We start from the raw sequence: 21149 nt of genomic DNA, 5'->3' as shown, positions 1-21149 counted from the left end.
TCGACACTGGTGGGAGCCGGGGGGTCGAAGGGGTTCCGGCCGCCCCGCCGTTCTCAGCGCCGCTGTCACCCAGACGGGAAGCTGCGCCCCGTCCGAGTCAGACTCGGTCGGTGCGGCCCGCTGTGGCCAGCTGGCAACTAGCTACGGAAGGGTACCGGCGCTCCCGACGAACCCGCCGGGGTGGCTGGTGACCAACACTGCGTTCGGCGCTTATTGCTGCGACCGGGAGGGAAGCTGCGCCCCGTCCGAGTCAGACTCGGTCGTTGCGGCCCCCCCGAGCCCGCACGCCTCTCGCGGAAGATCATACGCCACCGGCGGCACGAAAGACGCCTCCCGCAACGCGGTAGTCGGGAAAGGCTATTCGGATAGTCGAGCAGAGTTGCGACAACACATCCCACGGTGCCGTCTGGTTAGGCAAGGGTTTGAGAAACAGCATTCGCGGTAGACCGGCGCGGCCGGCGGACGCCCACGCGGCGTGCCGCAATCGGATCGCGCGCTCGGCCTCCGTTGATTTCCTCTAGGTGGGTGATTCGGGGCGTCTCGGTCTCGCTGCCGTACGGTCGCGCCAAGGCCTGCGGGGGCGGCGCGTAGCGCACGCTCTCGCGGCGGCCGAGGCGCTAGAGTGCGACCCGCAAGTGGGGAGGAACCGTCCACCCAACGCCGGCGCGAGCCGGGGCCGGTGGGGGCCCTACCAAGGCGGGTCATGAGTGCCAGTCGGTCAGTTCGGGAGAAGGGGAGGGTACTCGGAGGCCCGCCGGGAGCAGACGGGGGTCCGGAAGCTGAGGGGGGTGAAGGACGGCGGCCGGGAGCAGACGGCCGTCCCCGGGAGGGGGTGTTCGTTCACGTGCGGACGCCGGGAGCAGGCGGCCGTCACGCAATTCTGCCAACCGTTCCCACCGGCCTGTGTTTAAGGAGGCGGCCGGTCCTCCACGAGAAGAATTCTGCCAAACGTTCCACCGGCCTGTGTTTAAGGAGGCGGCCGGTCCTCCGTCCTTGGATGGGAGCCGGGGGGTCGAAGGGGTTCCGGCCGCCCCGCCGTTGTCAGCGCCGCTGTCACCCAGACGGGAAGCTGCGCCCCGTCCGAGTCAGACTTTTTCGCTATTTGTGGCCGACCGAGGGAACCAGGCAAAGCGGACACTTTACGGCGCAAGAGCCGTTGGCACTTAGAAAATATTCGCCAAAGTTGGCGCGAGCTCCAGAAGGAGAGGCTGATTTTTCGCCGTTCGTGGCCGACCGAGGGAACCAGGCAAAGCGGACACTTTACGGCGCAAGAGCCGTTGGCACTTAGAAAATATTCGCCAAAGTTGGCGCGAGCTCCAGAAGGAGAGGCTGATTTTTCGCCATTTGTGGCCGACCGAGGGAACCAGGCAAAGCGGACACTTTACGGCGCAAGAGCCGTTGGCACTTAGAAAATATTCGCCAAAGATGGCGCGAGCTCCAGAAGGAGAGGCTGATTTTTCGCCGTTCGTGGCCGACCGAGGGAACCAGGCAAAGCGGACACTTTACGGCACAAGAGCCGTTGGCACTTAGAAAATATTCGCCAAAGTTGGCGCGAGCTCCAGAAGGAGAGGCTGATTTTTCGCCATTTGTGGCCGACCGAGGGAACCAGACAATGCGGACACTTTACGGCGCAAGAGCCGTTGGCACTTAGAAAATATTCGCCAAAGTTGGCGCGAGCTCCAGAAGGAGAGGCTGATTTTTCGCCGTTCGTGGCCGACCGAGGGAACCAGACAAAGCGGACACATTACGGCGCAAGAGCCGTTGGCACTTAGAAAATATTCGCCAAAGTTGGCGCGAGCTCCAGAAGGAGAGGCTGATTTTTCGCCGTTCGTGGCCGACCGAGGGAACCAGGCAAAGCGGACACATTACGGCGCAAGAGCCGTTGGCACTTAGAAAATATTCGCCAAAGTTGGCGCGAGCTCCAGAAGGAGAGGCTGATTTTTCGCCATTTGTGGCCGACCGAGGGAACCAGGCAAAGCGGACACTTTACGGCGCAAGAGCCGTTGGCACTTAGAAAATATTCGCCAAAGTTGGCGCGAGCTCCAGAAGGAGAGGCTGATTTTTCGCCGTTCGTGGCCGACCGAGGGAACCAGGCAAAGCGGACACTTTACGGCGCAAGAGCCGTTGGCACTTAGAAAATATTCGCCAAAGTTGGCGCGAGCTCCAGAAGGAGAGGCTGATTTTTCGCCATTTGTGGCCGACCGAGGGAACCAGACAATGCGGACACTTTACGGCACAAGAGCCGTTGGCACTTAGAAAATATTCGCCAAAGTTGGCGCGAGCTCCAGAAGGAGAGGCTGATTTTTCGCCGTTCGTGGCCGACCGAGGGAACCAGACAAAGCGGACACATTACGGCGCAAGAGCCGTTGGCACTTAGAAAATATTCGCCAAAGTTGGCGCGAGCTCCAGAAGGAGAGGCTGATTTTTCGCCGTTCGTGGCCGACCGAGGGAACCAGGCAAAGCGGACACATTACGGCGCAAGAGCCGTTGGCACTTAGAAAATATTCGCCAAAGTTGGCGCGAGCTCCAGAAGGAGAGGCTGATTTTTCGCCATTTGTGGCCGACCGAGGGAACCAGACAAAGCGGACACATTACGGCGCAAGAGCCGTTGGCACTTAGAAAATATTCGCCAAAGTTGGCGCGAGCTCCAGAAGGAGAGGCTGATTTTTCGCCATTTGTGGCCGACCGAGGGAACCAGACAATGCGGACACTTTACGGCGCAAGAGCCGTTGGCACTTGCGCGAGCTCCAGAAGGAGAGGCTGATTTTTCGCCGTTCGTGGCCGACCGAGGGAACCAGGCAAAGCGGACACATTACGGCGCAAGAGCCGTTGGCACTTAGAAAATATTCGCCAAAGTTGGCGCGAGCTCCAGAAGAAGTGGCTGATTTGTTCGCCATTTGTGGCCGACCGACATAGGGAACCAGGCAAAGCGGACACTTTACGGCGCAAGAGCCGTTGGCACTTAGAAAATATTCGCCAAAGTTGGCGCGAGCTCCAGAAGGAGAGGCTGATTTTTCGCCGTTCGTGGCCGACCGAGGGAACCAGACAAAGCGGACACATTACGGCGCAAGAGCCGTTGGCACTTAGAAAATATTCGCCAAAGTTGGCGCGAGCTCCAGAAGGAGAGGCTGATTTTTTTCGCTATTTGTGGCCGACCGAGGGAACCAGGCAAAGCGGACACTTTACGGCGCAAGAGCCGTTGGCACTTAGAAAATATTCGCCAAAGTTGGCGCGAGCTCCAGAAGGAGAGGCTGATTTTTCGCCGTTCGTGGCCGACCGAGGGAACCAGACAAAGCGGACACATTACGGCGCAAGAGCCGTTGGCACTTAGAAAATATTCGCCAAAGTTGGCGCGAGCTCCAGAAGGAGAGGCTGATTTTTTTCGCTATTTGTGGCCGACCGAGGGAACCAGGCAAAGCGGACACTTTACGGCGCAAGAGCCGTTGGCACTTAGAAAATATTCGCCAAAGTTGGCGCGAGCTCCAGAAGGAGAGGCTGATTTTTCGCCGTTCGTGGCCGACCGAGGGAACCAGGCAAAGCGGACACTTTACGGCGCAAGAGCCGTTGGCACTTAGAAAATATTCGCCAAAGTTGGCGCGAGCTCCAGAAGGAGAGGCTGATTTTTCGCCATTTGTGGCCGACCGAGGGAACCAGGCAAAGCGGACACTTTACGGCGCAAGAGCCGTTGGCACTTAGAAAATATTCGCCAAAGTTGGCGCGAGCTCCAGAAGGAGAGGCTGATTTTTCGCCGTTCGTGGCCGACCGAGGGAACCAGGCAAAGCGGACACTTTACGGCACAAGAGCCGTTGGCACTTAGAAAATATTCGCCAAAGTTGGCGCGAGCTCCAGAAGGAGAGGCTGATTTTTCGCCATTTGTGGCCGACCGAGGGAACCAGACAATGCGGACACTTTACGGCGCAAGAGCCGTTGGCACTTAGAAAATATTCGCCAAAGTTGGCGCGAGCTCCAGAAGGAGAGGCTGATTTTTCGCCGTTCGTGGCCGACCGAGGGAACCAGACAAAGCGGACACATTACGGCGCAAGAGCCGTTGGCACTTAGAAAATATTCGCCAAAGTTGGCGCGAGCTCCAGAAGGAGAGGCTGATTTTTCGCCGTTCGTGGCCGACCGAGGGAACCAGGCAAAGCGGACACATTACGGCGCAAGAGCCGTTGGCACTTAGAAAATATTCGCCAAAGTTGGCGCGAGCTCCAGAAGGAGAGGCTGATTTTTCGCCATTTGTGGCCGACCGAGGGAACCAGGCAAAGCGGACACTTTACGGCGCAAGAGCCGTTGGCACTTAGAAAATATTCGCCAAAGTTGGCGCGAGCTCCAGAAGGAGAGGCTGATTTTTCGCCGTTCGTGGCCGACCGAGGGAACCAGGCAAAGCGGACACTTTACGGCGCAAGAGCCGTTGGCACTTAGAAAATATTCGCCAAAGTTGGCGCGAGCTCCAGAAGGAGAGGCTGATTTTTCGCCATTTGTGGCCGACCGAGGGAACCAGACAATGCGGACACTTTACGGCACAAGAGCCGTTGGCACTTAGAAAATATTCGCCAAAGTTGGCGCGAGCTCCAGAAGGAGAGGCTGATTTTTCGCCGTTCGTGGCCGACCGAGGGAACCAGACAAAGCGGACACATTACGGCGCAAGAGCCGTTGGCACTTAGAAAATATTCGCCAAAGTTGGCGCGAGCTCCAGAAGGAGAGGCTGATTTTTCGCCGTTCGTGGCCGACCGAGGGAACCAGGCAAAGCGGACACATTACGGCGCAAGAGCCGTTGGCACTTAGAAAATATTCGCCAAAGTTGGCGCGAGCTCCAGAAGGAGAGGCTGATTTTTCGCCATTTGTGGCCGACCGAGGGAACCAGACAAAGCGGACACATTACGGCGCAAGAGCCGTTGGCACTTAGAAAATATTCGCCAAAGTTGGCGCGAGCTCCAGAAGGAGAGGCTGATTTTTCGCCGTTCGTGGCCGACCGAGGGAACCAGACAAAGCGGACACATTACGGCGCAAGAGCCGTTGGCACTTAGAAAATATTCGCCAAAGTTGGCGCGAGCTCCAGAAGGAGAGGCTGATTTTTCGCCGTTCGTGGCCGACCGAGGGAACCAGGCAAAGCGGACACTTTACGGCGCAAGAGCCGTTGGCACTTAGAAAATATTCGCCAAAGTTGGCGCGAGCTCCAGAAGGAGAGGCTGATTTTTCGCCGTTCGTGGCCGACCGAGGGAACCAGGCAAAGCGGACACTTTACGGCACAAGAGCCGTTGGCACTTAGAAAATATTCGCCAAAGTTGGCGCGAGCTCCAGAAGGAGAGGCTGATTTTTCGCCATTTGTGGCCGACCGAGGGAACCAGACAATGCGGACACTTTACGGCGCAAGAGCCGTTGGCACTTAGAAAATATTCGCCAAAGTTGGCGCGAGCTCCAGAAGGAGAGGCTGATTTTTCGCCGTTCGTGGCCGACCGAGGGAACCAGACAAAGCGGACACATTACGGCGCAAGAGCCGTTGGCACTTAGAAAATATTCGCCAAAGTTGGCGCGAGCTCCAGAAGGAGAGGCTGATTTTTCGCCGTTCGTGGCCGACCGAGGGAACCAGGCAAAGCGGACACATTACGGCGCAAGAGCCGTTGGCACTTAGAAAATATTCGCCAAAGTTGGCGCGAGCTCCAGAAGGAGAGGCTGATTTTTCGCCATTTGTGGCCGACCGAGGGAACCAGGCAAAGCGGACACTTTACGGCGCAAGAGCCGTTGGCACTTAGAAAATATTCGCCAAAGTTGGCGCGAGCTCCAGAAGGAGAGGCTGATTTTTCGCCGTTCGTGGCCGACCGAGGGAACCAGGCAAAGCGGACACTTTACGGCGCAAGAGCCGTTGGCACTTAGAAAATATTCGCCAAAGTTGGCGCGAGCTCCAGAAGGAGAGGCTGATTTTTCGCCATTTGTGGCCGACCGAGGGAACCAGACAATGCGGACACTTTACGGCACAAGAGCCGTTGGCACTTAGAAAATATTCGCCAAAGTTGGCGCGAGCTCCAGAAGGAGAGGCTGATTTTTCGCCGTTCGTGGCCGACCGAGGGAACCAGACAAAGCGGACACATTACGGCGCAAGAGCCGTTGGCACTTAGAAAATATTCGCCAAAGTTGGCGCGAGCTCCAGAAGGAGAGGCTGATTTTTCGCCGTTCGTGGCCGACCGAGGGAACCAGGCAAAGCGGACACATTACGGCGCAAGAGCCGTTGGCACTTAGAAAATATTCGCCAAAGTTGGCGCGAGCTCCAGAAGGAGAGGCTGATTTTTCGCCATTTGTGGCCGACCGAGGGAACCAGACAAAGCGGACACATTACGGCGCAAGAGCCGTTGGCACTTAGAAAATATTCGCCAAAGTTGGCGCGAGCTCCAGAAGGAGAGGCTGATTTTTCGCCGTTCGTGGCCGACCGAGGGAACCAGACAAAGCGGACACATTACGGCGCAAGAGCCGTTGGCACTTAGAAAATATTCGCCAAAGTTGGCGCGAGCTCCAGAAGGAGAGGCTGATTTTTCGCCGTTCGTGGCCGACCGAGGGAACCAGACAAAGCGGACACATTACGGCGCAAGAGCCGTTGGCACTTAGAAAATATTCGCCAAAGTTGGCGCGAGCTCCAGAAGGAGAGGCTGATTTTTCGCCGTTCGTGGCCGACCGAGGGAACCAGGCAAAGCGGACACATTACGGCGCAAGAGCCGTTGGCACTTAGAAAATATTCGCCAAAGTTGGCGCAAGCTCCAGAAGGAGAGGCTGATTTTTCGCCATTTGTGGCCGACCGAGGGAACCAGACAAAGCGGACACATTACGGCGCAAGAGCCGTTGGCACTTAGAAAATATTCGCCAAAGTTGGCGCGAGCTCCAGAAGGAGAGGCTGATTTTTCGCCGTTCGTGGCCGACCGAGGGAACCAGACAAAGCGGACACATTACGGCGCAAGAGCCGTTGGCACTTAGAAAATATTCGCCAAAGTTGGCGCGAGCTCCAGAAGGAGAGGCTGATTTTTCGCCGTTCGTGGCCGACCGAGGGAACCAGACAAAGCGGACACATTACGGCGCAAGAGCCGTTGGCACTTAGAAAATATTCGCCAAAGTTGGCGCGAGCTCCAGAAGGAGAGGCTGATTTTTCGCCGTTTGTGGCCGACCGAGGGAACCAGGCAAAGCGGACACATTACGGCGCAAGAGCCGTTGGCACTTAGAAAATATTCGCCAAAGTTGGCGCGAGCTCCAGAAGGAGAGGCTGATTTTTCGCCATTTGTGGCCGACCGAGGGAACCAGGCAAAGCGGACACTTTACGGCGCAAGAGCCGTTGGCACTTAGAAAATATTCGCCAAAGTTGGCGCGAGCTCCAGAAGGAGAGGCTGATTTTTCGCCGTTCGTGGCCGACCGAGGGAACCAGGCAAAGCGGACACTTTACGGCGCAAGAGCCGTTGGCACTTAGAAAATATTCGCCAAAGTTGGCGCGAGCTCCAGAAGGAGAGGCTGATTTTTCGCCATTTGTGGCCGACCGAGGGAACCAGACAATGCGGACACTTTACGGCACAAGAGCCGTTGGCACTTAGAAAATATTCGCCAAAGTTGGCGCGAGCTCCAGAAGGAGAGGCTGATTTTTCGCCGTTCGTGGCCGACCGAGGGAACCAGACAAAGCGGACACATTACGGCGCAAGAGCCGTTGGCACTTAGAAAATATTCGCCAAAGTTGGCGCGAGCTCCAGAAGGAGAGGCTGATTTTTCGCCGTTCGTGGCCGACCGAGGGAACCAGGCAAAGCGGACACATTACGGCGCAAGAGCCGTTGGCACTTAGAAAATATTCGCCAAAGTTGGCGCGAGCTCCAGAAGGAGAGGCTGATTTTTCGCCATTTGTGGCCGACCGAGGGAACCAGACAAAGCGGACACATTACGGCGCAAGAGCCGTTGGCACTTAGAAAATATTCGCCAAAGTTGGCGCGAGCTCCAGAAGGAGAGGCTGATTTTTCGCCGTTCGTGGCCGACCGAGGGAACCAGACAAAGCGGACACATTACGGCGCAAGAGCCGTTGGCACTTAGAAAATATTCGCCAAAGTTGGCGCGAGCTCCAGAAGGAGAGGCTGATTTTTCGCCGTTCGTGGCCGACCGAGGGAACCAGACAAAGCGGACACATTACGGCGCAAGAGCCGTTGGCACTTAGAAAATATTCGCCAAAGTTGGCGCGAGCTCCAGAAGGAGAGGCTGATTTTTCGCCGTTCGTGGCCGACCGAGGGAACCAGGCAAAGCGGACACATTACGGCGCAAGAGCCGTTGGCACTTAGAAAATATTCGCCAAAGTTGGCGCGAGCTCCAGAAGGAGAGGCTGATTTTTCGCCGTTCGTGGCCGACCGAGGGAACCAGGCAAAGCGGACACTTTACGGCGCAAGAGCCGTTGGCACTTAGAAAATATTCGCCAAAGTTGGCGCGAGCTCCAGAAGGAGAGGCTGATTTTTCGCCATTTGTGGCCGACCGAGGGAACCAGACAATGCGGACACTTTACGGCACAAGAGCCGTTGGCACTTAGAAAATATTCGCCAAAGTTGGCGCGAGCTCCAGAAGGAGAGGCTGATTTTTCGCCGTTCGTGGCCGACCGAGGGAACCAGACAAAGCGGACACATTACGGCGCAAGAGCCGTTGGCACTTAGAAAATATTCGCCAAAGTTGGCGCGAGCTCCAGAAGGAGAGGCTGATTTTTCGCCGTTCGTGGCCGACCGAGGGAACCAGGCAAAGCGGACACATTACGGCGCAAGAGCCGTTGGCACTTAGAAAATATTCGCCAAGGTTGGCGCGAGCTCCAGAAGGAGAGGCTGATTTTTCGCCATTTGTGGCCGACCGAGGGAACCAGACAAAGCGGACACATTACGGCGCAAGAGCCGTTGGCACTTAGAAAATATTCGCCAAAGTTGGCGCGAGCTCCAGAAGGAGAGGCTGATTTTTCGCCGTTCGTGGCCGACCGAGGGAACCAGACAAAGCGGACACATTACGGCGCAAGAGCCGTTGGCACTTAGAAAATATTCGCCAAAGTTGGCGCGAGCTCCAGAAGGAGAGGCTGATTTTTCGCCGTTCGTGGCCGACCGAGGGAACCAGACAAAGCGGACACATTACGGCGCAAGAGCCGTTGGCACTTAGAAAATATTCGCCAAAGTTGGCGCGAGCTCCAGAAGGAGAGGCTGATTTTTCGCCGTTCGTGGCCGACCGAGGGAACCAGGCAAAGCGGACACATTACGGCGCAAGAGCCGTTGGCACTTAGAAAATATTCGCCAAAGTTGGCGCAAGCTCCAGAAGGAGAGGCTGATTTTTCGCCATTTGTGGCCGACCGAGGGAACCAGACAAAGCGGACACATTACGGCGCAAGAGCCGTTGGCACTTAGAAAATATTCGCCAAAGTTGGCGCGAGCTCCAGAAGGAGAGGCTGATTTTTCGCCGTTCGTGGCCGACCGAGGGAACCAGACAAAGCGGACACATTACGGCGCAAGAGCCGTTGGCACTTAGAAAATATTCGCCAAAGTTGGCGCGAGCTCCAGAAGGAGAGGCTGATTTTTCGCCGTTCGTGGCCGACCGAGGGAACCAGACAAAGCGGACACATTACGGCGCAAGAGCCGTTGGCACTTAGAAAATATTCGCCAAAGTTGGCGCGAGCTCCAGAAGGAGAGGCTGATTTTTCGCCGTTTGTGGCCGACCGAGGGAACCAGGCAAAGCGGACACATTACGGCGCAAGAGCCGTTGGCACTTAGAAAATATTCGCCAAAGTTGGCGCGAGCTCCAGAAGGAGAGGCTGATTTTTCGCCATTTGTGGCCGACCGAGGGAACCAGGCAAAGCGGACACATTACGGCGCAAGAGCCGTTGGCACTTAGAAAATATTTGCCAAAGTTGGCGCGAGCTCCAGAAGGAGAGGCTGATTTTTCGCCATTTGTGGCCGACCGAGGGAACCAGGCAAAGCGGACACATTACGGCGCAAGAGCCGTTGGCACTTAGAAAATATTCGCCAAAGTTGGCGCGAGCTCCAGAAGGAGAGGCTGATTTTTCGCCATTTGTGGCCGACCGAGGGAACCAGACAAAGCGGACACATTACGGCGCAAGAGCCGTTGGCACTTAGAAAATATTCGCCAAAGTTGGCGCGAGCTCCAGAAGGAGAGGCTGATTTTTCGCCGTTCGTGGCCGACCGAGGGAACCAGACAAAGCGGACACATTACGGCGCAAGAGCCGTTGGCACTTAGAAAATATTCGCCAAAGTTGGCGCGAGCTCCAGAAGGAGAGGCTGATTTTTCGCCGTTCGTGGCCGACCGAGGGAACCAGACAAAGCGGACACATTACGGCGCAAGAGCCGTTGGCACTTAGAAAATATTCGCCAAAGTTGGCGCGAGCTCCAGAAGGAGAGGCTGATTTTTCGCCGTTTGTGGCCGACCGAGGGAACCAGGCAAAGCGGACACATTACGGCGCAAGAGCCGTTGGCACTTAGAAAATATTCGCCAAAGTTGGCGCGAGCTCCAGAAGGAGAGGCTGATTTTTCGCCATTTGTGGCCGACCGAGGGAACCAGGCAAAGCGGACACATTACGGCGCAAGAGCCGTTGGCACTTAGAAAATATTCTGAAATTCCCACCGACTTCCGTGGTGGAGAGGCCGAATTATCGCGATTCGGATCCGAAAGGAGAACCGTCGCAATTCGGGCAGCTTGTGCGGCAGCCCACGCTCGCACTTAGAAAATATTCTGAAATTCTCACCGACCTCCGTAGTGGAGAGGCCGAATTATCGCGATTCGGAACCGACCGGGGAACCGTCGGCACTCGGACAACTTGTGCGGCAGCCCACGCTGGCACTTAGAAAATATTCTGAAATTCTCACCGACTTCCGTGGTGGAGAGGCCGAATTATCGCGATTCGGATCCGAAAGGAGAACCGTCGCAATTCGGGCAGCTTGTGCGGCAGCCCACGCTCGCACTTAGAAAATATTCTGAAATTCTCACCGACCTCCGTAGTGGAGAGGCCGAATTTTCACCATTCGTGGCCGACCGGGGAACCGTCGCCACTCGGACAACTTGTGCGGCAGCCCTCGGTGATTTTAGGACCGCTTTTTCACCCTCGCTGTCCGACCGGAGAACCGTCGTAGCTCGGACAGTTCGTGTGCCAGCATCCGCTGGCACTTAGAAAAATTTTAAAAAAGAAAAAAATAGTCTTCTGCATATACGTTCTGACTATATTTTGCGATTAGGGGGTAAAGGTAATGAGTACAGTGACTAGGGGGACCAACTCATCGTACTCTGGCGCACCAACACGCCAAGGTTGGTACTGCACTTAGGCTGATTTTGCGCTATTCGCGGCCGACCGGGGAACCAGCGCGGAGCGGACACATTACGGCGAATGAGCCGTTGGCACTTAGAAAATTTTTGAGCTTTTTTCGGACTTCCGTGAGGCTGATTTTGCGCTATTCGCGGCCGACCGGGGAACCAGCGCGGAGCGGACACATTACGGCGAATGAGCCGTTGGCACTTAGAAAATTTTTGAGCTTTTTTCGGACTTCCGTGAGGCTGATTTTGCGCTATTTGCGGCCGACCGGGGAACCAGCGCGGAGCGGACACATTACGGCGAATGAGCCGTTGGCACTTAGAAATTTTTTGAGCTTTTTTCGGACTTCCGTGAGGCTGATTTTGCGCTATTTGCGGCCGACCGGGGAACCAGCGCGGAGCGGACACATTACGGCGAATGAGCCGTTGGCACTTAGAAATTTTTTGAGCTTTTTTGAGACTTCCGTGTGGAGCTTTGGGGCCGTTCCGCCTAACTTTTTACGCCCGATTGGGCTTCCAGGGAGGCGGCTAAGCATTTTTAACACGTTATGGAGCTTTTTTGAGACTTCCGTGTGGAGCTTTGGGGCCGTTCCGCCTAACTTTTTACGCCCGATTTGGCTTCCAGGGAGGCGGCTAAGCATTTTTAACACGTTATGGAGCTTTTTTGAGACTTCCGTGTGGAGCTTTGGGGCCGTTCCGCCTAACTTTTTACGCCCGATTTGGCTTCCAGGGAGGCGGCTAAGCATTTTTAACACGTTATGGAGCTTTTTTGAGACTTCCGTGTGGAGCTTTGGGGCCGTTCCGCCTAACTTTTTACGCCCGATTTGGCTTCCAGGGAGGCGGCTAAGCATTTTTAACACGTTATGGAGCTTTTTTGAGACTTCCGTGTGGAGCTTTGGGGCCGTTCCGCCTAACTTTTTACGCCCGATTTGGCTTCCAGGGAGGCGGCTAAGCATTTTTAACACGTTATGGAGCTTTTTTGAGACTTCCGTGTGGAGCTTTGGGGCCGTTCCGCCTAACTTTTTACGCCCGATTTGGCTTCCAGGGAGGCGGCTAAGCATTTTTAACACGTTATGGAGCTTTTTTGAGACTTCCGTGTGGAGCTTTGGGGCCGTTCCGCCTAACTTTTTACGCCCGATTTGGCTTCCAGGGAGGCGGCTAAGCATTTTTAACACGTTATGGAGCTTTTTTGAGACTTCCGTGTGGAGCTTTGGGGCCGTTCCGCCTAACTTTTTACGCCCGATTTGGCTTCCAGGGAGGCGGCTAAGCATTTTTAACACGTTATGGAGCTTTTTTGAGACTTCCGTGTGGAGCTTTGGGGCCGTTCCGCCTAACTTTTTACGCCCGATTTGGCTTCCAGGGAGGCGGCTAAGCATTTTTAACACGTTATGGAGCTTTTTTGAGACTTCCGTGTGGAGCTTTGGGGCCGTTCCGCCTAACTTTTTACGCCCGATTTGGCTTCCAGGGAGGCGGCTAAGCATTTTTAACACGTTATGGAGCTTTTTTGAGACTTCCGTGTGGAGCTTTGGGGCCGTTCCGCCTAACTTTTTACGCCCGATTTGGCTTCCAGGGAGGCGGCTAAGCATTTTTAACACGTTATGGAGCTGTTTTGAGACTTCCGTGTGGAGCTTTGGGGCCGTTCCGCCTAACTTTTTACGCCCGATTTGGCTTCCAGGGAGGCGGCTAAGCATTTTTAACACGTTATGGAGCTTTTTTGAGACTTCCGTGTGGAGCTTTGGGGCCGTTCCGCCTAACTTTTTACGCCCGATTTGGCTTCCAGGGAGGCGGCTAAGCATTTTTAACACGTTATGGAGCTTTTTTGAGACTTCCGTGTGGAGCTTTGGGGCCGTTCCGCCTAACTTTTTACGCCCGATTTGGCTTCCAGGGAGGCGGCTAAGCATTTTTAACACGTTATGGAGCTTTTTTGAGACTTCCGTGTGGAGCTTTGGGGCCGTTCCGCCTAACTTTTTACGCCCGATTTGGCTTCCAGGGAGGCGGCTTAGCATTTTTAACACGTTATGGAGCTTTTTTGAGACTTCCGTGTGGAGCTTTGGGGCCGTTCCGCCTAACTTTTTACGCCCGATTTGGCTTCCAGGGAGGCGGCTAAGCATTTTTAACACGTTATGGAGCTTTTTTGAGACTTCCGTGTGGAGCTTTGGGGCCGTTCCGCCTAACTTTTTACGCCCGATTTGGCTTCCAGGGAGGCGGCTAAGCATTTTTAACACGTTATGGAGCTTTTTTGAGACTTCCGTGTGGAGCTTTGGGGCCGTTCCGCCTAACTTTTTACGCCCGATTTGGCTTCCAGGGAGGCGGCTAAGCATTTTTAACACGTTATGGAGCTTTTTTGAGACTTCCGTGTGGAGCTTTGGGGCCGTTTCGCCTAACTTTTTACGCCCGATTTGGCTTCCAGGGAGGCGGCTAAGCATTTTTAACACGTTATGGAGCTTTTTTGAGACTTCCGTGTGGAGCTTTGGGGCCGTTCCGCCTAACTTTTTACGCCCGATTTGGCTTCCAGGGAGGCGGCTAAGCATTTTTAACACGTTATGGAGCTTTTTTGAGACTTCCGTTTGGAGCTTTGGGGCCGTTCCGCCTAACTTTTTACGCCCGATTTGGCTTCCAGGGAGGCGGCTAAGCATTTTTAACACGTTATGGAGCTTTTTTGAGACTTCCGTGTGGAGCTTTGGGGCCGTTCCGCCTAACTTTTTACGCCCGATTTGGCTTCCAGGGAGGCGGCTAAGCATTTTTAACACGTTATGGAGCTTTTTTGAGACTTCCGTGTGGAGCTTTGGGGCCGTTCCGCCTAACTTTTTACGCCCGATTTGGCTTCCAGGGAGGCGGCTAAGCATTTTTAACACGTTATGGAGCTTTTTTGAGACTTCCGTGTGGAGCTTTGGGGCCGTTCCGCCTAACTTTTTACGCCCGATTTGGCTTCCAGGGAGGCGGCTAAGCATTTTTAACACGTTATGGAGCTTTTTTGAGACTTCCGTGTGGAGCTTTGGGGCCGTTCCGCCTAACTTTTTACGCCCGATTTGGCTTCCAGGGAGGCGGCTAAGCATTTTTAACACGTTATGGAGCTTTTTTGAGACTTCCGTGTGGAGCTTTGGGGCCGTTCCGCCTAACTTTTTACGCCCGATTTGGCTTCCAGGGAGGCGGCTAAGCATTTTTAACACGTTATGGAGCTTTTTTGAGACTTCCGTGTGGAGCTTTGGGGCCGTTCCGCCTAACTTTTTACGCCCGATTTGGCTTCCAGGGAGGCGGCTAAGCATTTTTAACACGTTATGGAGCTTTTTTGAGACTTCCGTGTGGAGCTTTGGGGCCGTTCCGCCTAACTTTTTACGCCCGATTTGGCTTCCAGGGAGGCGGCTAAGCATTTTTAACACGTTATGGAGCTTTTTTGAGACTTCCGTGTGGAGCTTTGGGGCCGTTCCGCCTAACTTTTTACGCCCGATTTGGCTTCCAGGGAGGCGGCTAAGCATTTTTAACACGTTATGGAGCTTTTTTGAGACTTCCGTGTGGAGCTTTGGGGCCGTTCCGCCTAACTTTTTACGCCCGATTTGGCTTCCAGGGAGGCGGCTAAGCATTTTTAACACGTTATGGAGCTTTTTTGAGACTTCCGTGTGGAGCTTTGGGGCCGTTCCGCCTAACTTTTTACGCCCGATTGGGCTTCCAGGGAGGCGGCTAAGCATTTTTGACCAATTATCGAGCTTTTGGAGGACTTCCACACGGAGCTCCAGGGCCGGTCCGCCTCACTTTTTACGCCCGATTAGATTTGCATAATAATTTGGAACACGGTGCCGTGTTCCAAATTATTATGCGGGCTGGTGCTTGGGGCTGGCGTCCGCCTATAGTGGTTTAATTTCGGGAGGAAGATTCATTTTCGCCCCAAGCCCGCCGCTGGAGAAAATCTTAGGTACCAGGAGTGGATTTTTTTTGTCCACTCAGGAGGGGGACGTTGACTGGTTCGGTGTCCGGGGGAAAGTGCTCTTTTCTCGGCCAGGAGAAAGATGAGACTCCGAGCCCGCCGCTGGAGAAAATTTTAGGTACCAGGAGCGGATTTTTTTTTCTCCAGGGCCGTTCCGCCTAACATTGTACGCCCGATTACGCTTCCAGGGACGCGGCTAAGCATTTTTAACACGTTATGGAGCTTTTTGAGGACCTCCACACGGAGCTCCAGGGCCGGTCCGCCTCACTTTTTACGCCCGATTACGCTTCCAGGGACGCGGCTAAGCATTTTTAACACGTTATGGAGCTTTTTGAGGACCTCCACACGGAGCTCCAGGGCCGGTCCGCCTCACTTTTTACGCCCGATTAGATTTGCATAATAATTTGGAACACGGTGTCGTGTTCCAAATTATTATGCAAATTGTATTTGTCATAAAGATTACATTTTTCTGTTTTTCAATTGAAATGGACGGTATTCTGTGTCTGTGTCTGAAATCAATCACAGACACCTGTGATAGTCTGCCAGGTGAGCCCAATCAAGGAAACACTATTTAAGCTTGGCGTTCCACATGTCCGGCCTCTTTTTCATCTGGAACAAGCAACAAGCAACATGGGAAAGAAAAAGGATCTCTCTGCTGTCGAAAAGCGTGAAATCGTTCGATGCCTTGGACAAGGTATGAATACATTCGACATTTCACGAAAACTTAGGCGTGACCATCGAACTGTGAAGACATTTGTCGCTGATTCGGAGCACACGCGGGTCCGTGCAGATAAAGGCACAACTCGGAAGATATCTGCAAGACAAATACATCGAATCAAGAGGGCGGCTGCTAGCATGCCACTACGGACGAGCAAACAAATATTCGACGCTGCACGTGCCGGTGAAGTCCCACGAACGTCGAGGTGTAGGATCCTCCAGAGACTTGCAGTTATGCGGAAACCCTCCATTCGGCCACCCCTAAACAACGCGAACAAGCAGAAACGGCTGCAGTGGGCCCAGGATTACATGAAGACTAATTTTCAGACAGTCCTGTTCACTGATGAGTGCCGTGCCACCTTGGATGGTCCAGGTAGGTGTAGAAATTGAGAATAATTGTCAATTTCTGTCTATGTGAAGCCCTTTGAGACTGCTTGTGATTTAGGGCTATACAAATAAACTTGATTTGACTTGACTTTACAGATGGATGGAGTCGTGGATGGTTGGTGGACGGCCACGATAGCCCAACAAGGCTGCGGCGTCAGCAAGGAGGTGGCGGAGTCATGTTTTGGGCCGGAATCATGGGGAGAGAGCTGCTTGGCCCCTTTAGGGTCCCTGAAGGCGTGAAAATGACGTCGGTAAAGTATGTGGAGTTTCTGAGTGACCACTTTCGTCCATGGTACAACAGGAAGAACCGTGCTTTCCGTAGCAAAATCATCTTCATGCACGACAATGCACCATCTCATGCTGCAAGAAATACTTCAGCAGCTTTGGCTGCTATGGGACTGAAGGGAGAGAAACTGATGGTGTGGCCCCCATCCTCCCCTGACCTCAATCCTATTGAAAACTATTGGAGCATCATCAAGCAGAAGATCTACGAGGGTGGGAGGCAGTTCACTTCCAAACAGCAGCTCTGGGAGGCTATTCTGACATCCTCCAAAGAAATTCAACCAGAAACTGTCCAAAAACTCACAAGGTCAATGGATGCAAGAATTGTGAAGCTGCTATTAAATAAAGGCTCCTATGTTAAAATGTAACTTGTTTGTTTTTGATTGAAAAATCCGCCGGCCAAAGAGGGGCCGCGCACGCCAAACTCACGCCGGGCAGGAGAGCTCAAAAGCCGGGTAACCTTTCACGAACCACCGCCTGGAAAAAGAGGGGCCGCGCACGCCAAACTCACGCCGGGCAGGAGAGCTCAAAAGCCGGGTAACCTTTCAAGGAACCACCGCCTGGAAAAAGAGGGGCCGCGCACGCCAAACTCACGCCGGGCAGGAGAGCTCAAAAGCCGGGTAACCTTTCAAGGAACCACCGCCTGGAAAAAGAGGGGCCGCGCACGCCAAACTCACGCCGGGCAGGAGAGCTCAAAAGCCGGGTAACCTTTCACGAACCACCGCCTGGAAAAAGAGGGGCCGCGCACGCCAAACTCACGCCGGGCAGGAGAGCTCAAAAGCCGGGTAACCTTTCAAGGAACCACCGCCTGGAAAAAGAGGGGCCGCGCACGCCAAACTCACGCCGGGCAGGAGAGCTCAAAAGCCGGGTAACCTTTCACGAACCACCGCCTGGAAAAAGAGGGGCCGCGCACGCCAAACTCACGCCGGGCAGGAGAGCTCAAAAGCCGGGTAACCTTTCACGAACCACCGCCTGGAAAAAGAGGGGCCGCGCACGCCAAACTCACGCCGGGCAGGAGAGCTCAAAAGCCGGGTAACCTTTCACGAACCACCGCCTGGAAAAAGAGGGGCCGCGCACGCCAAACTCACGCCGGGCAGGAGAGCTCAAAAGCCGGGTAACCTTTCACGAACCACCGCCTGGAAAAAGAGGGGCCGCGCACGCCAAACTCACGCCGGGCAGGAGAGCTCAAAAGCCGGGTAACCTTTCACGAACCACCGCCTGGAAAAAGAGGGGCCGCGCACGCCAAACTCACGCCGGGCAGGAGAGCTCAAAAGCCGGGTAACCTTTCAAGGAACCACCGCCTGGAAAAAGAGGGGCCGCGCACGCCAAACTCACGCCGGGCAGGAGAGCTCAAAAGCCGGGTAACCTTTCACGAACCACCGCCGACTATTTTGGAAAATCTGAGATAAATATCACTTGCATAATAATTTGGAACACGGTGTACAACACGTGCATGCGGAATACGCGTTCCGACATAGCGGAGCACGTGCGACGGCAAGGATTCGAAACCACCATCAACGGTCGGGATATGACAAAGTCGGAGCTGTGCGCCATGCTGTTCACGGACCATGTACCGCAACAACGGATGAGCATAGACAACGCGATGAGGACTCACAGTCTGGGGCAATTGCAGAACATGTGCACCGAAAAAGGTATTCCTTACGTGAATGAGCGAGGCATACCACTGACCAAGCACGCGCTGTGCGAGACGTTGTTCAACCCGGCCGAGCGTACGCTCCAAGAGATACTTCAGCCTAAAGAAAATGATTGCACCATGAGCGGCTCACCCCACCACGAGGCCGTCGACCGCGTCCTGGCTAGATACAACACTACTCAACTTCAGTTCATGTGCGGCGACCCGGACATTGTGATCATGGATAGGGGCATCGCTCAGAAAAAGTGAATCCCATCGCACGGCTGCGTGCATGTGCGATGTACCGAGGCTTCGGTACATCGTACAGACGCGACCATGGCTACAACCAAGAGGAACCGATCCAACCTCTATACGTCATACAACACGTGCATGCGGAATACGCGTTCCGACATAGCGGAGCACGTGCGACGGCAAGGATTCGAAACCACCATCAACGGTCGGGATATGACAAAGTCGGAGCTGTGCGCCATGCTGTTCACGGACCATGTACCGCAACAACGGATGAGCATAGACAACGCGATGAGGACTCACAGTCTGGGGCAATTGCAGAACATGTGCACCGAAAAAGGTATTCCTTACGTGAATGAGCGAGGCATACCACTGACCAAGCACGCGCTGTGCGAGACGTTGTTCAACCCGGCCGAGCGTACGCTCCAAGAGATACTTCAGCCTAAAGAAAATGATTGCACCATGAGCGGCTCACCCCACCACGAGGCCGTCGACCGCGTCCTGGCTAGATACAACACTACTCAACTTCAGTTCATGTGCGGCGACCCGGACATTGTGATCATGGATAGGGGCATCGCTCAGAAAAAGTGAATCCCATCGCACGGCTGCGTGCATGTGCGATGTACCGAGGCTTCGGTACATCGTACAGACGCGACCATGGCTACAACCAAGAGGAACCGATCCAACCTCTATACGTCATACAACACGTGCATGCGGAATACGCGTTCCGACATAGCGGAGCACGTGCGACGGCAAGGATTCGAAACCACCATCAACGGTCGGGATATGACAAAGTCGGAGCTGTGCGCCATGCTGTTCACGGACCATGTACCGCAACAACGGATGAGCATAGACAACGCGATGAGGACTCACAGTCTGGGGCAATTGCAGAACATGTGCACCGAAAAAGGTATTCCTTACGTGAATGAGCGAGGCATACCACTGACCAAGCACGCGCTGTGCGAGACGTTGTTCAACCCGGCCGAGCGTACGCTCCAAGAGATACTTCAGCCTAAAGAAAATGATTGCACCATGAGCGGCTCACCCCACCACGAGGCCGTCGACCGCGTCCTGGCTAGATACAACACTACTCAACTTCAGTTCATGTGCGGCGACCCGGACATTGTGATCATGGATAGGGGCATCGCTCAGAAAAAGGGAATCCCATCGCACGGCTGCGTGCATGTGCGATGTACCGAGGCTTCGGTACATCGTACAGACGCGACCATGGCTACAACCAAGAGGAACCGATCCAACCTCTATACGTCATACAACACGTGCATGCGGAATACGCGTTCCGACATAGCGGAGCACGTGCGACGGCAAGGATTCGAAACCACCATCAACGGTCGGGATATGACAAAGTCGGAGCTGTGCGCCATGCTGTTCACGGACCATGTACCGCAACAACGGATGAGCATAGACAACGCGATGAGGACTCACAGTCTGGGGCAATTGCAGAACATGTGCACCGAAAAAGGTATTCCTTACGTGAATGAGCGAGGCATACCACTGACCAAGCACGCGCTGTGCGAGACGTTGTTCAACCCGGCCGAGCGTACGCTCCAAGAGATACTTCAGCCTAAAGAAAATGATTGCACCATGAGCGGCTCACCCCACCACGAGGCCGTCGACCGCGTCCTGGCTAGATACAACACTACTCAACTTCAGTTCATGTGCGGCGACCCGGACATTGTGATCATGGATAGGGGCATCGCTCAGAAAAAGTGAATCCCATCGCACGGCTGCGTGCATGTGCGATGTACCGAGGCTTCGGTACATCGTACAGACGCGACCATGGCTACAACCAAGAGGAACCGATCCAACCTCTATACGTCATACAACACGTGCATGCGGAATACGCGTTCCGACATAGCGGAGCACGTGCGACGGCAAGGATTCGAAACCACCATCAACGGTCGGGATATGACAAAGTCGGAGCTGTGCGCCATGCTGTTCACGGACCATGTACCGCAACAACGGATGAGCATAGACAACGCGATGAGGACTCACAGTCTGGGGCGATTGCAGAACATGTGCACCGAAAAAGGTATTCCTTACGCGAATGAGCGAGGCATACCACTGACCAAGCACGCGCTGTGCGAGACGTTGTTCAACCCGGCCGAGCGTACGCTCCAAGAGATACTTCAGCCTAAAGAAAATGATTGCACCATGAGCGGCTCACCCCACCACGAGGCCGTCGACCGCGTCCTGGCTAGATACAACACTACTCAACTTCAGTTCATGTGCGGCGACCCGGACATTGTGATCATGGATAGGGGCATCGCTCAGAAAAAGTGAATCCCATCGCACGGCTGCGTGCATGTGCGATGTACCGAGGCTTCGGTACATCGTACAGACGCGACCATGGCTACAACCAAGAGGAACCGATCCAACCTCTATACGTCATACAACACGTGCATGCGGAATGCGCGTTCCGACATAGCGGAGCACGTGCGACGGCAAGGATTCGAAACCACCATCAACGGTCGGGATATGACAAAGTCGGAGCTGTGCGCCATGCTGTTCACGGACCATGTACCGCAACAACGGATGAGCATAGACAACGCGATGAGGACTCACAGTCTGGGGCGATTGCAGAACATGTGCACCGAAAAAGGTATTCCTTACGTGAATGAGCGAGGCATACCACTGACCAAGCAC

This window comes from Syngnathus typhle, unplaced genomic scaffold, assembly GCF_033458585.1.
Source record: "Syngnathus typhle isolate RoL2023-S1 ecotype Sweden unplaced genomic scaffold, RoL_Styp_1.0 HiC_scaffold_105, whole genome shotgun sequence".
Taxonomy (NCBI): domain Eukaryota; kingdom Metazoa; phylum Chordata; class Actinopteri; order Syngnathiformes; family Syngnathidae; genus Syngnathus; species Syngnathus typhle.
This window is presented reverse-complemented; position numbering follows the sequence as displayed.